Source organism: Muscardinus avellanarius, assembly GCF_963383645.1.
Source record: "Muscardinus avellanarius genome assembly, chromosome: 3".
NCBI classification, from domain to species: domain Eukaryota; kingdom Metazoa; phylum Chordata; class Mammalia; order Rodentia; family Gliridae; genus Muscardinus; species Muscardinus avellanarius.
The window spans coordinates 150,104,524-150,122,402 of NC_137788.1; positions in this window are offsets into that span (position 1 = coordinate 150,104,524).

Genomic DNA, 17,879 nt, shown 5'->3' on the forward strand with positions numbered 1-17,879 from the left:
ATTCAGATAATATAGCTTAATATAAAATAGATGGAGTATCTTTACCTCCAGGATTCACTTATGACTCAGCAGACTTGGCCTCTATTTGTGGTGCAAGCAGACATCAGCCATACAATCCCCCCCCCCCACACACACACATACAGCTACAAAGAAATTCGCCTGGGTGAAACTATAATATTTTATGAAACATTGCCTACATGTGATTGATTCCATTAATTCAGTCTCTAAACCAATCCATTTTGCTAATAACAAGCCATGAAATTGACTGAACCTTTCATATTTCTGCTGTACTGATGACTGTATACACAATATAAGCACACATTTCTATAAACACACTCCTGTGTGGTTTTAGGAGTAAGAGCCTAACGAGAAACATGAAAGAGAGGTGAGGTGTAAAAGACAGGAAAAAGTCTAAAAAAGGTATTTCCAGGTATGGTGGTGCACACCTGTCATCCCAGTAGTTGGGAGACTGAGACAGGAGGATCATGAGTTTGAGGCCAGCAGGTTACTGTGACCTTCAACAACTATGATTCAAAATAAAACATAAAAAGAGATAGAGGTGGAACTCAGAGATAGAATGATTCTGACTTTAATCCCTAATTTAAAAAAATGAAAAATGAAACTCTTATTGAAGAGCGTGTAGAGCAGAAGAGCAGTGAAGAAGGAGGTCAGTCCACACAAGACACAGTCTCTGGACAACTGAAAATGAAGTGCTGTAGGAGAGGGCATTAGAATCGCTCAGTGGAAAGGCTAACATTCCTGGATCTTCTTTTATAAGCCAACTATTTTAAGTTTAATATGCATATTTTAAGTTTAATATGCATATCAACTTATTTAAATCTCCCCAGTCGAATAATTATTCCTTATCCATTTGCAAAGATGAAAAAATTAGGGCTCACATGAGTTAAGCAACTTGTCCAAGGTTATAAAGAAGTAAGGATGAAGGGTCCATGACCCCAGGCAGCAAACACTGCTTCCAACAGTGGCTGGTGAAGGACTGAAAAGTATACCAGTAGACACAGCCAGAAGCTATAAATGGGAACAGCACTGCATTCAAGGCCTGTGGGAGATGCCTGAAAGATATTCCATATGTACAGAGATTCAGGTGGCAGAGAGTGGGAGAGGGAAATGTGAACTTAGGTGGAAAAGGGGTCCATTGTAAAATGTAGATGGGTAAGGAATACGGGAATACAGAAGAAGAAAGAGAAAGACCAAGTCAGAAAGCCAAAGCTTTGCACTTTGTGTGTACAGTAGTGAGACATACTTCCTTTTTCTTGTGATATTGGGGATTGAATCCAGGGGCGTTCTCCCTTCAAGTTACACCCCCCATCCCTATTTTTTAGCCTTTATTTTGAAACTGGTTCTCACTAATTTGTGGAAGGCCTCACTACTTATCTGAGGCTGGCCATGAACCTGCAATCCTCTTGTCTCAGTCTCCCAAGTACTGGGATTATAAACGTGCACAACCACATCCAGCACCATTCTACTTTTATTTATTTATTATTATTATTATTATTATTATTATTATTATTATTATTATTATTGGTGGTACTGGGGAAGGAACCCTTCTACCTCCGGGCTACACTCCCAGACCTATTTTATATTTTTTATTTGGAAACAGGGTCTCTTAATCCAACAAGGCGGGCTTGGAACCTGCGTTATCCTCCTGTCTCCGCCTCCCAAGCACGGGGATTACAAGCGTGCACCACCACGTCCGGCTACCATTCTACTTTTGAGATACACCTTGAAACCTTTCTATTGATTTGCTTGGAAACAGGGTCTTCTTAGGTTGCTGAGGGCCTCCCTTTGTTTCTGAGGCTGTCCTTGAACCTGTGGTCCTCCTGTCTGAGCCTTTCAAGTACTGGGACTTCAGGCATGCCCCACAACACTGGGCTCAAAGCCTTATTTACAGATATACCAGCCAGGCTTGCAGGGGCCAGGACCAGCCTTCCCTGGGCCCATTCTTAGGGGGATGTTACCATGTTTACAGGTAGGTCTCACGAGGGTGGACAGCAGTTAGCATCTGGGGACTGATCCTGGCCATAAAGAGCGTGGCAGTGTCTGTGCAGAGCTAAGCATGATACCCAGCAGAGGCTTAGACCCTCAACTAATCTTATCCCAGCATTCAGTCCACCTGCTATCTACTATGTGCTATGTACCTACTATAGGTTCAGTGGTGGTGATATAAGCACTGGATGCAATATAAAAGGTTTTGGAGTGAGGCCATTTCAAGTTGGAATCCCACTTCTACCATTTATTGTTCACTGAATCCTTAGCAAATCGCTTGCCTTCCTTGGTTGAATTTTTCTTTTCTCTGAAATGTGCCTAATAGATGTCGGCACAGTACCTATGGCATCATGATAAACTCAAAAACTTCCAGGCGCTCAAGGTATCTTGCCATTATGATCAGCCAGTCTTAATGCTCAGTCCCTGCGGCGATGGAGCTTAGAGTTTAACAGGAAAGAGAAACCCGTCAACAATCATGGCAGCGTGTGTCGGGTGCCCGGTGAACATGGGCGTGAACCTCAGAGGTATTTGAGACACGCACCTCCCCGCTGCAGATTATACATTCCGGCTCCTTGTTTTCAGGAGTCTGCACTTGAGGGGTATCAACAAGGTCAAGGTGACAGCAGGGCTGCCTCAGCAAAGCTTGAGGAATAACAAAAAGATTCTGCTGGAGACAGAGGCCCAGGAAAACGGCAAGGTTGCATTGTATGTTTAAATGTAAATTGCATCGAAGCCTGGGAAATATTTCCAAGGTTCAGAATCGGGTCTGCACTCATGAAAGCGAACCTTTGTCAAACCACGAACTCCCTCACAAAGCAATTCTTCCCTTTATTTGGCATTCATTTGTCACATAGTAATTATCCTATTAATCCAAATTAAGCCCTTATCTGGGTTTCTTCATCCAAGGTGTGAATATAATAATTATGAGGTGGGAGGGGACTAAAAAGGAGGAGGATTACAGAACCCGGCTTTGTCATGAGAACAGACAGTGATTTTTGGCAGCAAGACAGAAACACAATACTAACTATATATATATATATATATATATATATATATATATATATATATGTGTGTGTGTGTATGTGTGTGTGTGTGTGTGTGTTGAGATGCTTGAATATATCTAAGAAATATGATAAATTATAGGTTTTTAAAGGTCTCCAAAGTTCATATTGCAATCTTCGGGGAGATTTTAAAAAGGCAGGCAGTCTCACTGCATACACTAGATCCCTCTGGCACCGTAGTCCAGAGAGTTTCTTTAAGGCTCCTATAAAAGACATTCACTTAATATGGGATCCTCTGGCAGATATCCAAAAGCAGCAAGAAGTGAGATCGCCGTGCCAGGAGCCTCCTGTGACTCTTTGTAATGACACTCGGGAGGGCCTGTTAAGACCTGGATTCTTGAACCCCACGTGGGAAGATTCTTTTCAGTAGGCCTGAGTGTAGTTCAGAAATCGATCAGTCTTACCAAACTCTCCAGGTTATTCCTAGAGCTAAGAGTAGAAAGTTAGTATCAAATGCCAAATGCAAATCTTACCTGAAAGTGAGAAGCAGCTAGGCTGCCAGATTAAAAAAAAAAAAAATGCAGACTTCCAAGTCACTCCCAGACTCCCTGTATCTGAATTGGCGAGTTTGGGGACCAAATGCTCTATTTTAACAGTTCACAGACCAGTCTCTGGCGCAGTGTGAAGGTTTACACCAGCACTGGAGGTACATAAATTCATTTCCTAACAGCATCAGTCAGTTCAGCACTGGGGACCTTTCTGAGATTTAACTCATCTCTTGTACCTAAGAGACCTGTGATTCTGGGCAAGTTCTCTGGCCAAGGAGCATCTCCAGTGGCTCAGCTGTGAAATGATCACAGGTCGTCGTGAAGATTAAAAGGCAGTGCATTTTAAATTCCCTGGTGAATTGGCTGATAGCGAGTAGCAAATATTCATGTCTCCTTGCCCTTACTTTATTTATCTCTTAGTCTGAATATAAATTCACAGATTTTACCGAGTCTAAAATAGGACATTTTGATCATGACGACATGATCATGACAACTGAAAAGTTCACATTATATGTGAGTGGGGGGAAAAAAAAGGAAAATGAAGATTAATGATAACACCAGTTTCTGGTGAGGCCAAACTAAAATTAGTGTAGTTTTTATTGTTTCTTTTCTCTGAGGAACTCTACTACATTTACCATGTTGTTTTCATCTTCTGGAGTCTCAAAGAGCATCCTGTCATGCCAGTATACTCAAGGATATTAAGATCCATCCTTTTTTGTTAAGAGCTCATAGACACCTGAAGTAACCTAAGAGAAAAAGCCCAGGCCTTTTCTCTAATACCTATAGCATGCCAAGACTCAGGCTAAAAATCCAGGATGTGGGCTCTCTTATCCATGACTCAAAATCAACTACGATTTCCCTTTGCTTTTCTGACTCGTTCTTCTCCACATAGGCAATGGATGGCTTTCTATTCCCTCTTCCCCATCTACCATAGATGGCTGAAGTTTATCCTCCAAGTTCTTTGCAGCTTAGAATTGTTAAGATAAAAGCTTATATTCTTCAGACCTCACAATATATCCCTTCACAATCCATTTAGAAACACAAAAACCTAGAATTGTTTTCTTTATCTTCTGGGCTTTACTATAATAACACTCATCAGAGGCAAGAGAGCCTTCTCAGTCTGTTTTGAATGCAAAAGGAACAATAGGTTTAAAAGAAAGCAAATAACCAGGACTAAAAAAGCCCACACTATTAAAATAATAACCTACTAGCCTAACTTAAACCAATAGGAAAAATATGTTGTCAAACTCATCTATAGCTGGGCGTGGTGATGCACACTTGTAATCCTAGCTTTGGGTAGGCTGAGACCAGAGTATTATAGTTCGCGGACAGCATCAGCTACTTAGTGAATCCCTCTGCAACTTAGTGAGACCCTGTTTCAAATTAAAAGAATACAAAATAGGGCAGGGGATATAGCTTGGAGGTCAAATACCCCTGGGTTCCATCCCCAGACCCCCACACACGCACACACAAAAAAATTACTCATCTATAGCTATGGAAATACTGCTTATATGACCTGTTAGATATGGTCTCTTTTGTCAAGGACACATGCAAAAGGAGAATTCTAGTATCTTCAGATGCAGTTACATATCTCCTTGTTTCCTGCAGGGTCTTTGAGTGTTGAGGGCTTGGAGTTTTGTTTTGTTTTTTTTATTGTCGTCTTTTTCCAATGAACCTGTCAGTGATTTCATGACCTAGGTTGCCGCTTTTCAGAAACTAACATACCCACAAGTCCCCTGGCATCTGGTTTACATGCAAATTCTAGTTTAGGAAGTCTGGGCTACAGCCTGAGATTTTATAATTTGCAAAGAGCACCCAGGGATTGATGAAGGTGCTGATTCATGAAACAGCCTTGGAGTGCAGGGTAAGTGGTAGATTCATTTCACCTGGCACATCCCCACACCAAACCTGCTCTTCTAACACGTAAAATACTTGTAACACTTACGTGCTGATGTTTTGTTTATGCTCTTTGTCCTCTGGCTGGAAGAACTACATGGATCCCTGGCTCATTTACATCTTTGGTTTGTTCAGTGTTCACCTCAAACTTTCCTGATGCCTTGCTTCATCTGCCACCGGCCTAAGTTTCTTTGCTACAATTTTTATGTTATAATCCACTGTACTTTGCTCTAATTTTAATTTTTTTCTGCACCATCTTGTGAGCTCAATAAATGCAGGTATTGTGTATCCCCTTTCCTATTGCCTAAAACAGTAGAGGGTCTAAGTCTATAATAGTAATTATTTGAATGAATGAATGAATGAATGTAGTCAAAAACACAGATTTTGTGATACACACACACACACACACACACACACACACACACACATTCGTGGGAATAATCAACCATCTCTCTAGACAAGAATAGAACAAGCCGTGTGTAGGTCTCCAGGTCTATGGTAGAAGAAGGGTCAAAGACTGAGATTTAGTTCTATCGCTAATGAGACGAATTAATGTGTGGAGTGATTCAACTTGTACCTTAAGCACTCTGAGGGCAACCAGAAAGAGGTGAAGATAAAGATTTTCCTTGCTCCCCAAAGCCCCCAGGGAACCTCACTACATAGTATAGATCACAGGGGGAGGCCCTTGGTGATTATTACCTTTTGAAGTTGGTGAATTCATTTCTGCAAAAGCCAATTCCAGGTTTGTTCCCATTAATCCCCTACTTGAAGAGATCTGCAGGGTGTACTGCTAATGGTTTCTGGTTGCTGTTGGGCTGACGTGAAATGCATGTGATAATTAGCTTGCTAAATTAGTTCTGTTCTCATTATTTTTTATATAAAGCGGTTTTGTAAGGATGGTTTTTCACCATGACTTCTGGTCTCATTCCTCATTGTCATCATTGAAAAACAAAGTCAATAATATTTCTCTCCCCATTCTCTGGGGTATATGTGCTGCTTTCCTGTCTTGCTACTTTCCAAACCTGTTCATGTATGACCCGTTACATACTTTAAGTGGGACAGTCCTGGGGATATCTCTACTCGCGTCTTCTTATGGGATCATAAGACTATTGTCACTGTTGAATAGTCACAGATTAGTCCAGTTTTTATTTCATGGCTCTCGGTGCAGAGAAAAGTATATAAGATTTACTCATTTCTTTCTGCTACCACAAGCACAAGGACTTTCCACTCCGACATTTTAACATCGCAGATGTATGACATGAGCCGCACTCTGGGACTTGCCCATCTGTTCTGAGTCTTAGCCACCTGGTAATCCCTCCATAAGAAGAGAACACGGCTTTTTGTCCATTAGGTTTTAGGGCCTTACAAATCCCTGCATATACAACCAGCTCTGGAAAGCTCACTGTAGGATTTCTGATGGTGCTTTGTGTTGAGTTGTTTTAAATTAGGTGAATTTATGTCTCCTTCTTAGAAGCAGTTTCTTCTCTTAGAACAAATCAATACTGGACAGCATTACCTGTGAGGACATTTCTAGAGAATCCCATGAATTGAATTCTCTATGGCTTTGCCCATCTGGTACTTAGCTACTTCATCAGCAAAATGAGATGTTCTCTAAGGTTCAATTGTCTTAAATGTGATGAAATGGCTGTTGGTATGGTATGCCAAAATTTAAATGTAATACAAACTATGTTACTAGGGTGTAGCTTTCTAAAGGATGGCTATAGACTGTTTGACATTCTTCCAGATGATAGATAAGGTCGAATTAATTTATTCTTCTTTATCTGGGATAGATTCGTGAACTTCTTTTTCATGAGAAGTGAATTTTTTTATTTTTTTTTTTTGTGATACCTGGAAGCCCTTCTACCTCCGGGATACACTCCCATACCTATTTTCTACTTTTTATTTGGAAACAGGGTCTCTTAAGCCAGCACGCTGACTTCAAACCTGCGTGATCCTCTTGTCTCCACCTCCCAAGCGCAGGGATTACAAGCGTGCGCCTCCACGCCCAGCGAGAATTGACATTGTGTGTGTATGTGTGTATTTATGATACTATGGATTGAACCCAGAGGCACTCTACCTCCAAGTTACTTCCTTAGACTTTTATTTTAAAAGAGGGTATCACTAGGTTGCTGAGAGTCTCACTAACTTGCTGAATCTGGTCTTGAACCTGCAATCCTCCTGTCTTAGCCTCCCAAGTTCTAGAATTATAGGCATATGCCACCACAGATGGCTACATTCTGTTAATGGAGGGCAACATATATGAGACCTTGTCATCTGGACCACTGGATGCTTCACGGCCCAATGTGGAGGATGCCAGCCATGATATACTGTCTTATCAGCATTATACTGCCATGTTGTGAGAAAGCCCAAGCTCAACAAGTAGACAGGAGCTGGCTGGTGGGATCTGGCTAGGCTCTTAATCAGGCCATCTCAGTTCAGGCACCAGATATCTGTGTAATGATGCTATTTTGGATATTCAACTCAATGACATCACAGATGATTCAGCCCCAGTTATGCACAGGACAGCCCAGGCAAGAACCATCTATCTGAGCACTGTCAATCTACAAAGCCATGAGAGATCATAATAAATTATTATTTCTATCTTATTAAGCCGCTAAGTTTTAAGTGATTCTTAAGCAGTAATAGATACCTAGAATATATGAGCTCAGTATCCTCACCTATATACTGAGATTATTAAACTCACTCTGTTAATATTGAAGAGATTTCAAAGTAGGCAAGTCCCTTAGCATATTATTGAAAAGAAAAGATTCTCAATGATTTTACTTCTTTCTTTCCGTTTCTAATAATCCATTAATTGGCACTCAGTTAGGTCTGTGTTTGGCTACCTGACTTCATCTTTCTGGAACTTATCAGAAAGATGAATCATTTAAAATTATTTCTTCATGTCATCTCTCAGGACTTTTAATAATAGATAAATCTTAACCAGAGAAACACACTAAAGCAAGAATGCTCTGAATGGTTAAGTTTTACAGAGTTCACTGTCTATTTTGTTATTTTCAAGTTTATTTTAGAATATGCTAATTCAGCTGTAAATTGTGTTAACATCTGTTATACTTTTTCAAGCTATCAGAGCACACTATATCAAACATGATGTAAATGTTTACTGATCACCAAGTCACTGTTATAAACACTGCTTACTGTGTCTTATTGTCATACAGTGATTTCCCAGAAGCCACAGATTTCTAGTTGCTATAGCTCCTTTCTTATTTTTTTCTTGAGTTCATTCAAGAATCCCACCTTATCTTCCTGCTAATAGATCAGTTTCCACAACTTAGAACTGACAATATAGTTGTTTCTGGAAGCTTTACTGGGACTAACTGGGGAACTGGCCAGATTGTAGATGTCTGCCTTTAGGTCAGATGTTCATACATGATCCTATCAGTCATGCAGTTTGGGGTGACATAACATAAAACAATAACCTGCTTGGGGAAAGTCTACAGACATAACTAGAAAGTCACCTGACTGGCCTGGGAGGCTCTTTCTAATGTCTAGCCCACATGTAGGTTACTGAAAGTCTACCAAATAGCCAATAAGCTGAAGCTGTTCCTCCAGTACATCTCTTTCTGTTTCTGATTAGCCAAACCTCCAGGACTCAATGTCTTGACTGTTGTCTGTTTCTGCTGATGAGCTAGAGGCTCTTCCTGCAACCTCAACCTATTTGATTGGGTCTTTGACAGCTTCTCAGACCTTTGCCGATCCCAGCCTCTTTTACTCTGGAGTCTGGATTTAATACAAGCAGCTGTTGTCTGCAGCCTTGATTCATAGAAGAGACAGTCTCTAGAACCCAAATGTCATCATTACTGGGTATTACCACTCTCTACAGATGAATAAAAAACACAAAATGAAACCAAGTCTGAATACCAGTACTTTGCACACTGAGCTTAACCACAGCCGTCTTCCTCTGGAAAGTGTTGCACATTTACTAGCACCATTTAATAATAATGGCTAATATTCAGATAGCAGCCCTATGCCCCACACAGGATGCTCTACATAATCTTATGAGCAAGACAGCATTATCATGTGTGTTCCAGAGAGAGAAAATGGAGGGTAAAGAACTGGAGAGCATTTCCTAGAGATATAGAGTGAGGAAGGAGGAGAGCCAACCTTCAAACCCAACCAGACTAAGGACAGTGCTTGCTCCCCTAAGCATGCCATGGTGCCACCCAGAGTGTTGACCTTGTCTGATCTTTCCAGCCTAGTTCCTCCTGCTTCTGCAGCTCAGCACTTATGACCTGGTATGCATCTGAACCCAGGAGGTATGTGGACCACATAGTTTAGCCACTGTTTTGGAGCTGTCTGTAGATCATCATCAACATAATGAGAGAAGCAGTAAAAAAAAAAAAGATGCTAACAAAATTGCTAAAATTAGCAACTTTGACCTATAATGCGATTTACATGGCTCCTATTCCACAGTGTCTTGTTTTCAGTATTTTGAACATTTAAGGAACATTCAGGTTTCTTAAAGAATTGCAATCTTGGAAACATCTCAAAAATTCCACATTTATCTACTGTGTTTTTCTAGTTTTGCCCTACTTTTAATTCCTGGTGGGACATAGTGTAATTATTTGTGAAAATTACCTGGAAGCATAACATCATTTCTTCATCTCACTCCAAATCCCTCTCAGCTCTCACTCTCAGACTGAAGTAGAAATGACTTCATAAATTAGAAAACTCCACCAATGCCATTCAGACAGACTGTTTTTTATAGTTAATTTTCATTTAATTTTTCTTTACCTTCTCCTTAACAGGGACTTTTTGCCAAGATCTTAATTAAGCTTTAGTTGTTCAAGTGTCTATGTTTTTTCCTCTGATTGTGAGGAGATTTAAAAATCCCCCTAGCCATTTTATCTTTAGCTATATCTTCCACTTAAGTGACAGACAGGCCAAGTAAACTAAATTTCTAATTCTTATTTCTTGAAGCTGGATCACTCAACTTCTCAAGGGATTGTAATGGATCCCCTGGGGAATTCAATTTTGTTTTTAGTTTTACTTACTTAAGGCATTCCTAGAAACTCTACTTCAGTAACTGTACTCTACAAATGAACATAGAAAGATAAAACTGCTGATGGCTTGAAAAATGTGATTTTAGAGATAAGTATCTTCTAATATTTTTCTGTAATTTTCAAAAAATAAAAAGTAGGATAACAGTTGGCTTCGAACTTTACAAACCCTAATTAATTGACGAAAAAACTGTCCTGGTTACACCAAATTCTATCCCCAAACTACTAAAGAGATCACAGACAAAAGGACAATAGGGACATTGTGATGTTTAATTCTTTCTTCATGACTTCCTTACTCAAAAAGAAACAAGAGTAACTATAACAAGAAACAAAGAAGTGGAAAGAGAGAGAAAAAAGTGATGTATATACGTCTTAAAATTTTTGGCTTTAAAAACAAGACACAATTGAACATGTGACAAAAGGAAGTTGCTATGTAGAACCCAGAGTCAGGTGAGACTATTCCTCATGAAATTTTTACATGAATAGTTAGAAAGCAACCAATTGTCAAGCTGGTATTTTTAGGGTGCTCATTTCTCTCATTATAGTATGGTCTGATGGATCAAAACTTAAAACATTAACCTCAGCCTCTTGTCTAACGAGTGAGAACCCTGATTTTGAACATGTATCTACACAGTTTTACTGTACTTTGGAGATGATTTTACTTGACATTACAGAAAAGTACTTCATTTTAGACTACATCTCCCTTATTCAGTTCTATCCTAATTACCACCATCTTGTATTTGGGCCCAAGGACATTCTTCAGCACTGACCAGTAATCTTTTCTCTAGTTTCTTGGTTGGAGAAGTATAATAATCTGGTGCCTCCCATTTTCTTTCTGTCTGATCAGACATGTTTTATTTCTTTTTGTATCTTTCAGCAACACTCCAATTACATCTGGCCATTCCGTAAGCCATGATAAGATAAATGCAATTTTTAACCCTTAGTGCTTTTTAGGTTTCCAATCTTAGGTCTGTATCAGCTGGGTTGACTTGGGCTAAAAAAGGCTAGAAGAATTCAGATCAATTCTCTCCCATGGCCAGCTTTCACAGAAGGGGGTTAGGACACAATTCCATTTAATTCATGAAAATGATGAAGTACAGAGCTGGTGAAGGATTATGGTAGAACATCAGAATGACCCACAGACAGAATTAATAGTCCCAGAAGGATATGAAGGAACAGATATCATGCTGAACTAGGACCATGACAAATGTTACATCCATATATGAAGGACGATGAAATTCTACTCTAAGAAAGAAAAATTAGAGTTTATAGACTATTTTCTGCTAACAGATGCTTGGTTAACTAGGGCTCTGCTCCCAATTCATAATATGAGGCAATAATTATTTGAACACAAGAACCAGACAATAGCATCACATGAAGAAAACAACAGACCAGTATCCTTTAGGAATATGGAACCAAAATCCTAAACAAAATACTAACAAAATGAATCCAGAAACATTTTAAAAGGATAATGTTCTGTGACCAAAAGGGATTTATCTGAGGATTACAAGGCTGGTTTTATGTATTGAAATTAATAAGATGTTAACAGAATAAAAAACAAAAATGGCATGATCATCTCAATTCATGGAGAAAAATCATTTCAGAAAATCAAATACCCTTTTAGGATAAAAACAGTCAAGAAACTAGGAATAAAATAGGTGTATTATACTTAATATAGAGAAACTCAATGTTTTCCCTCTAAGACTGGAACATAACATAGAAATTCCTTATTTTTACTACATTCAACATTTACTAGAGGATCTTCGCAGGGTAATTAGGCAAGGTAAACAAATGAAAGGCATCTAGATTGAAAAGAAGTAAACTATCACCATTTCCTGGTCATAAGATCTTGTGTGCATACAGTATTTAAAAACCCACAGAAACACTATTAGACCTAACAAGTGAGCTTGTCAAGATTACAGTATCTCTAAGCTTGACATAGTGATAGGTTCCCGTAGTCCCAGGTCTCAGGAGGCTGAGGTAGGAGGATTTCTTAAGCCCAAAAGTTAGAGACCAGCCTAGGCAACATAGTGAGATTTTCATCTCAAAAAACAAAAAAATTAAGCTGGGCGTGGTGGCACACGCTTGTAATCCCCGGGTTGGGAATGCTGAGACAGGAGGATCACATGAGTTTGAAGCCAGCCTCAGCTACTTAGTGAGGCTCTTAGCAACTTAGTGAGACCTTGTTTCCAAATCAAATATAAAAAAAGGTCTGGGAGTATAGTCTGGAGGTAGAAAGCCTCTGGGTTCTACCTCCAGTACCACCAAAAAAAAAATAAATAAAAATAAATAAATAAATAAATAAATATAAATAAAATTAGTCTTGCTATATCTCAGTAGTAAATTTGAAAATCAAATTTAAATATCTATTTCCTTCATTTTAAATTCTCATTGAAATTAAAATTTGAATAAAATATTGAGTTAAAATTAACCAAGGAAGCAAAATAAAAATAATAAATTGAAAGATATAAAACTCTGTGAAAAATGTAAAGAAAACTTAAATAATAACAAGATATTCCTTGCTATCAATCCACCCACCTTTTTGCTTAATGTTATTAAAAAAGAAAATAATTGATCTACGGATCAGTGTAATTTCTATCAACATCTAAGCTGCTCCTTTTTCCTAGAATTAACAAGCTGATCATAAAATGTAGATGGAAATGCAAGGGACTCAAAATAGGCAAATCAGTATATAAAAAAAGAGAATAAAATGAAAACATTTCAATTCTCAATTCCAAAACTTAATGCAAAGATAAAATAATCACACTGTGCAGTAATTACAGTAGCCCAGTAAGAGATTTACAGATTCAAAAATTAAAGTGAAAATCCAGAGATAACTATTATATTTATGGTCAATTAGTTTCCAACAAAGTTGCCACAATCATTAAATGAAGGAAAAAAAGGTCTTTCCAATAAATGATGCTTTAAATGTTAATATTCACATTTAAAATAATGAAATTGGATCTCTACCTCATGCATACACAAAGTTTAGTTAAAAATATATTAAAGACCTAAATTTAAAAGCTAAAACTATAAAACTCAGGAAACATCGGTGAGAATTTTTGTGACTTTTATTAAAGGCAATGCTTTCTTAGATATAAATCTCAAGTGACTATATATAGAACCCAGAAACTTTCTACCTCTGGGTTATACTCCCAGACTTTTTTTTTTTTTTTTTTTGGAAACAGGGTCTCACTAAATTGCTGAGAGCCTCACTAAGTAGCTGAGGCTGGCTTCAAACCTGTGCAATCCTCCTGTCTCATCCTCCCAAGCCCGGGGATTACAAACTTGCGCCACCAAGCCCGGCTCAAGTGACAATATTTTTTAAATTAGGTATTTTGGAGTTCCTCAATATTAAAAATGTTTGTGCTTCAAGGTCATCATGAAGAAAGTGAAAAGACAACCTAAATAATAAGATAAAATATTTGAGCCAGGCATGGTACACGCTTAAAATCTTAGTGCTTGGGAATTTGAGAAAGGAGGATAGCAGATTTGCAACCATCCTCAACTACTAGTGAAGCCTTCTGCAACTTAATGAGACCCCAATTCAAACTTAAAAAATAAAAAATAGGGCTGAAAAAATAGGCTCAGAGGTTGAATTTTTCTGGGTTCAGTCCCCAGTACCCCCAATACCACACACAAAAAGAAATAAAAAATTGTAACTGATAAGGGTCTTATATTTAGAATATGCATATATATCTTAAAACCAAGCAATAAAAATTAAAATACCCCAGTTAAAAACTAAACAAAGGACAGGTGTGGGGGAATACGCTTGTAATCCCTGCACTTGGGAGGTGGAGACAGGAGGATTGCGCTGGTTCGAAGTCAGCCCCACTGGCTTAAGAGACCCTGTTTCCAAAAATAAAAAAGTATAAAATAGGTCTGGGAGTGTAGCCCGGATGTAGTAGGGCTTCCAGAAACCCCAGTACCTGAAAAAAAAAAAAAAAACTAGACAAAGGATCTAAATAGACATGTCTTAAAAAGGGAATGATGATATTGATTCTCAATAAAGCTATAAAGCTCTTTTGATATGTACATACAAACCATAGTTCTACAACCACAAAGAAAATGAATTCTGCCAACAACTTGAATATTGTCCAAGATTTTTTTTCCTAACCCTCCAGATGACATCCCAGCTGCCTGGCCCTTGATCTCCAACTTAGAATATCTGGACAGAGAATCAGCTGAGTCTAACCAGATTTGTGACCTATAAAATAAATGGATGTTAAGGGATGCATATATGATAATGTGTATATACCAGTAGAACTAAGATTAAGAAGGAAGAGGAGAAGGAGGAAGAGGAGGAGGAGGAGGAAGAGGAGGAGGAGGAAGAGGAAGAGGAGGAGGAGGAGGAAGAGGAGGAGGAAGAGGAGGAGGAGGAAGAGGAAGAGGAAGGGGAGGAAGAGGGGTAGGAAGAAGAGGAGGAGGAAGAGGAAGGGGAGGAGGAGAGAAAACCTCCCAAGACCACACATCCTCCTTAAAGCTTCTGTCCCTGACCTTTTATTGAAAAAGGTATTTCTAACTGGGCATGGTAGCTCACACCTATAATCCTGGTACTTGGGAGGCTGAGTCCAGAGGATCACAGATTTGATGCAATTTAGTGAGACACTGTTTCAAAATAAATTAATAATCTTAATAAAAAAAAAGCTGGGTAGTATAGCTCAGGGGTAGAATTCCCTGGGTTAGATCTCCAGTAACACACACACACACACGCACACACACACACACACACACACAGTTATTTCTAGTCCACATTGCTAAATCCAGTGGGCGATGTGCAACCAGTTGAGTACCACTTGATTGTGGCCTATATTACTTTTCCTCCTTTTTAACACTATTTCTTGCCTTGGTTTCTGTGATGGTTCCGATTCTCATTACTCCTTTCCATTTCCTTTTGTGTAGTTGGCCTCTTTTAGTCAGAAGTTAAATGTTGATGTCTGCAAGATTTGATCTTGATGATAGAAATTGCTTCTTTTCTTGTTTTATCTCTTAAAGGAATTAATAAACATGTGGTTTGCCTATGGCTGTAAGGCTGAATATTTAATTCACTTAAGAGCCACAGCAAACCTATAAAAGAGAATTCAGACAAAACTTAATCATGTCCAATTCCACTTGGTAGGAATTAGCAGTGCTGGGGCTTCTAATCCAGGTAGTTTAAAGGTTGCTAAAGACAAAATATTATCTTCAGGTGAACTTATCTGTACCCCTGACTTCACATAATATCTACAGGCTGATAACTCCCTCTTATCTTTTCTCTGAACTTGAAAACAATATACTCCATTGACATTTTGGACAAACTGCCTGCTATGTCTTTACTCTCTTCTATTAATGAGTGGAACCATGTCCGTAACTCCATTGTGATCTCATTTTTTTCTATTCAGTTTTATTGATTGGTTAATTTTTGCTAAGATAATACATTCAAAGACATAGAATTTCATATTTATATTTCTTTTTGTGATGTGTCTACTTAGTTTACTTGCCAATTTTTATTAGGTTCTTTTTTATTAGTCCTCTATTGGAGGAATAGATGGCAAAGATCTCCCATTCTGTCGGCTTCCTCTTAAGGTTCTTCATAGCTTTCTTTGCTGGTGAACACTGCAAAAGGGCTTCGCAGTTAATCTATCAACTTTACATATATTTTTTTTCTGGAGCAAATAAAAAGACTATCATCTTCTTTGGCACACAAGTAAGCCAATACATCTCCTAGCCTGAAAAAGGAGGAATTCTTCTTCATTTTTCTTTCTTTTATTGGTGCATTGTAATCATACATCTTGATGAATTTCAGGGCGATAGAGGCATACATGCACCCATTGCCTCTACCTCCCCACTTTCTCCTGCTCAAAACACTGATTAGCTTTAATAAGTTCATGTATGTATATCATGCCCATTGGAGTGTTTCTCTCTTTAAGCCTTTCTCTTCTCTCTCATCTCCCTCAGTTGGGACCCCCCCTTCAGTCCACTAAGGTTTCTCCTCCTTTTCTAGAGTCCCTCCTGTATCACACTTTGTCCCTAGCTTCCACATATGAGTGAACATATCCAACCCTTCACTTCTGTAACTGGCTTATCTCACTTAGCATAATATCTCATTTCATCCATTTCCCTGCCAATGACATAACTTTGTTCCTCTTTATGGCTGAGTGAAATTTTATTGTATATATATCTGATAATTTCATAATCAACTGACCTGTTGATGGACATCTCAGCTGATTTCATAGTTTGGCAATTATTAATTGTGCAGCTATAAACGTAAATATGCTTGCATGACTATGGTAGTCTGGTTGCAATTCTTTTGATAGACACTCAGGAGTGGTATACCTGGATCATATGGTAGTTTCTTTCTCATTCTTCTGAGGATACTTTACACTGTTTTCCAAAATGGTTGCGCTAATTTGCAATCCCACCAACAGTGTATCAGAGTCCCTATTTCTCCATATCCTTGCCACCACTCATTACTGTTTGTATTATTTATTTATTTGAAGTACTGGGTGTCGCGTCCCTAGGGCTCTGACCAGCAGAGCCTAGGGAAGAAACACACGAACGCCGACTCTGTTGATGAAGCTCCTTCCTCTTTAATGCTCTCTCAACACCCTCTCAGGTAAAAACAACATCAGTCTTCTATCCCCTCCCTCATCACTCCACCAAGCCTCCTCGCTTCCCCGCTAGGGCATGCCTTTTTCAACCTTCTCCTGGGCGGGCAGGTGGTAGCACGAGGCGCTGCGTCACTAATCATCCGTAAGGCGCCTGATAGGGCTCACTGCGCAGGCTCAGGGCACCGCCAGCCTCGTGAGCCTCGTGACTTGGCTGCAAGCCCAGGCGCCATCTTGAGTCCACGCTGGCAACAAGCCTGGGTGCGGTCCAGCCGAGTGGGCCCCGACACTGGGGATGGAACCCAGGGCCATTCTACCTCCAAGATACACCTCAGCCCTATTTTTTATTCTGTATTTTTGAAACAGGGTCCCACTGAGTTGCCAAGGGCCTCACTAAGTAGTGTGAACCGTGATGCTCCTGTCTCAGCCTCCCAAATGCTGGGATTACAAGCGTGCGCCACCACGCCTGGCTTATTGTTTGTATTTTTGCTGATTGCCTTCTAAGTGGGGTTAGGCGAAATCTCAGGGCAGCTTTGATGTACATCTCTGACTCCTAATGATGTTGCACAATTTTCATAATTTATTGACCATTTATTCTTGATGTGTACCTTCCCTTCTAGCCTCCAGATTATTTGTTGCCATTATACTAGCAATCCTTGCAAAATTATTCCCCACTGCCGATGACAGTTCTTCTCCAACTTTCAAATAATTTCACTGCAATCCCAGTTTTTATTCCATATTTAAAAATTTGTTGTTTGGGAGGATCATAAATGATCACATAGATAAAAGACAAAATTAAACTTTGCCAGCCACATAGAA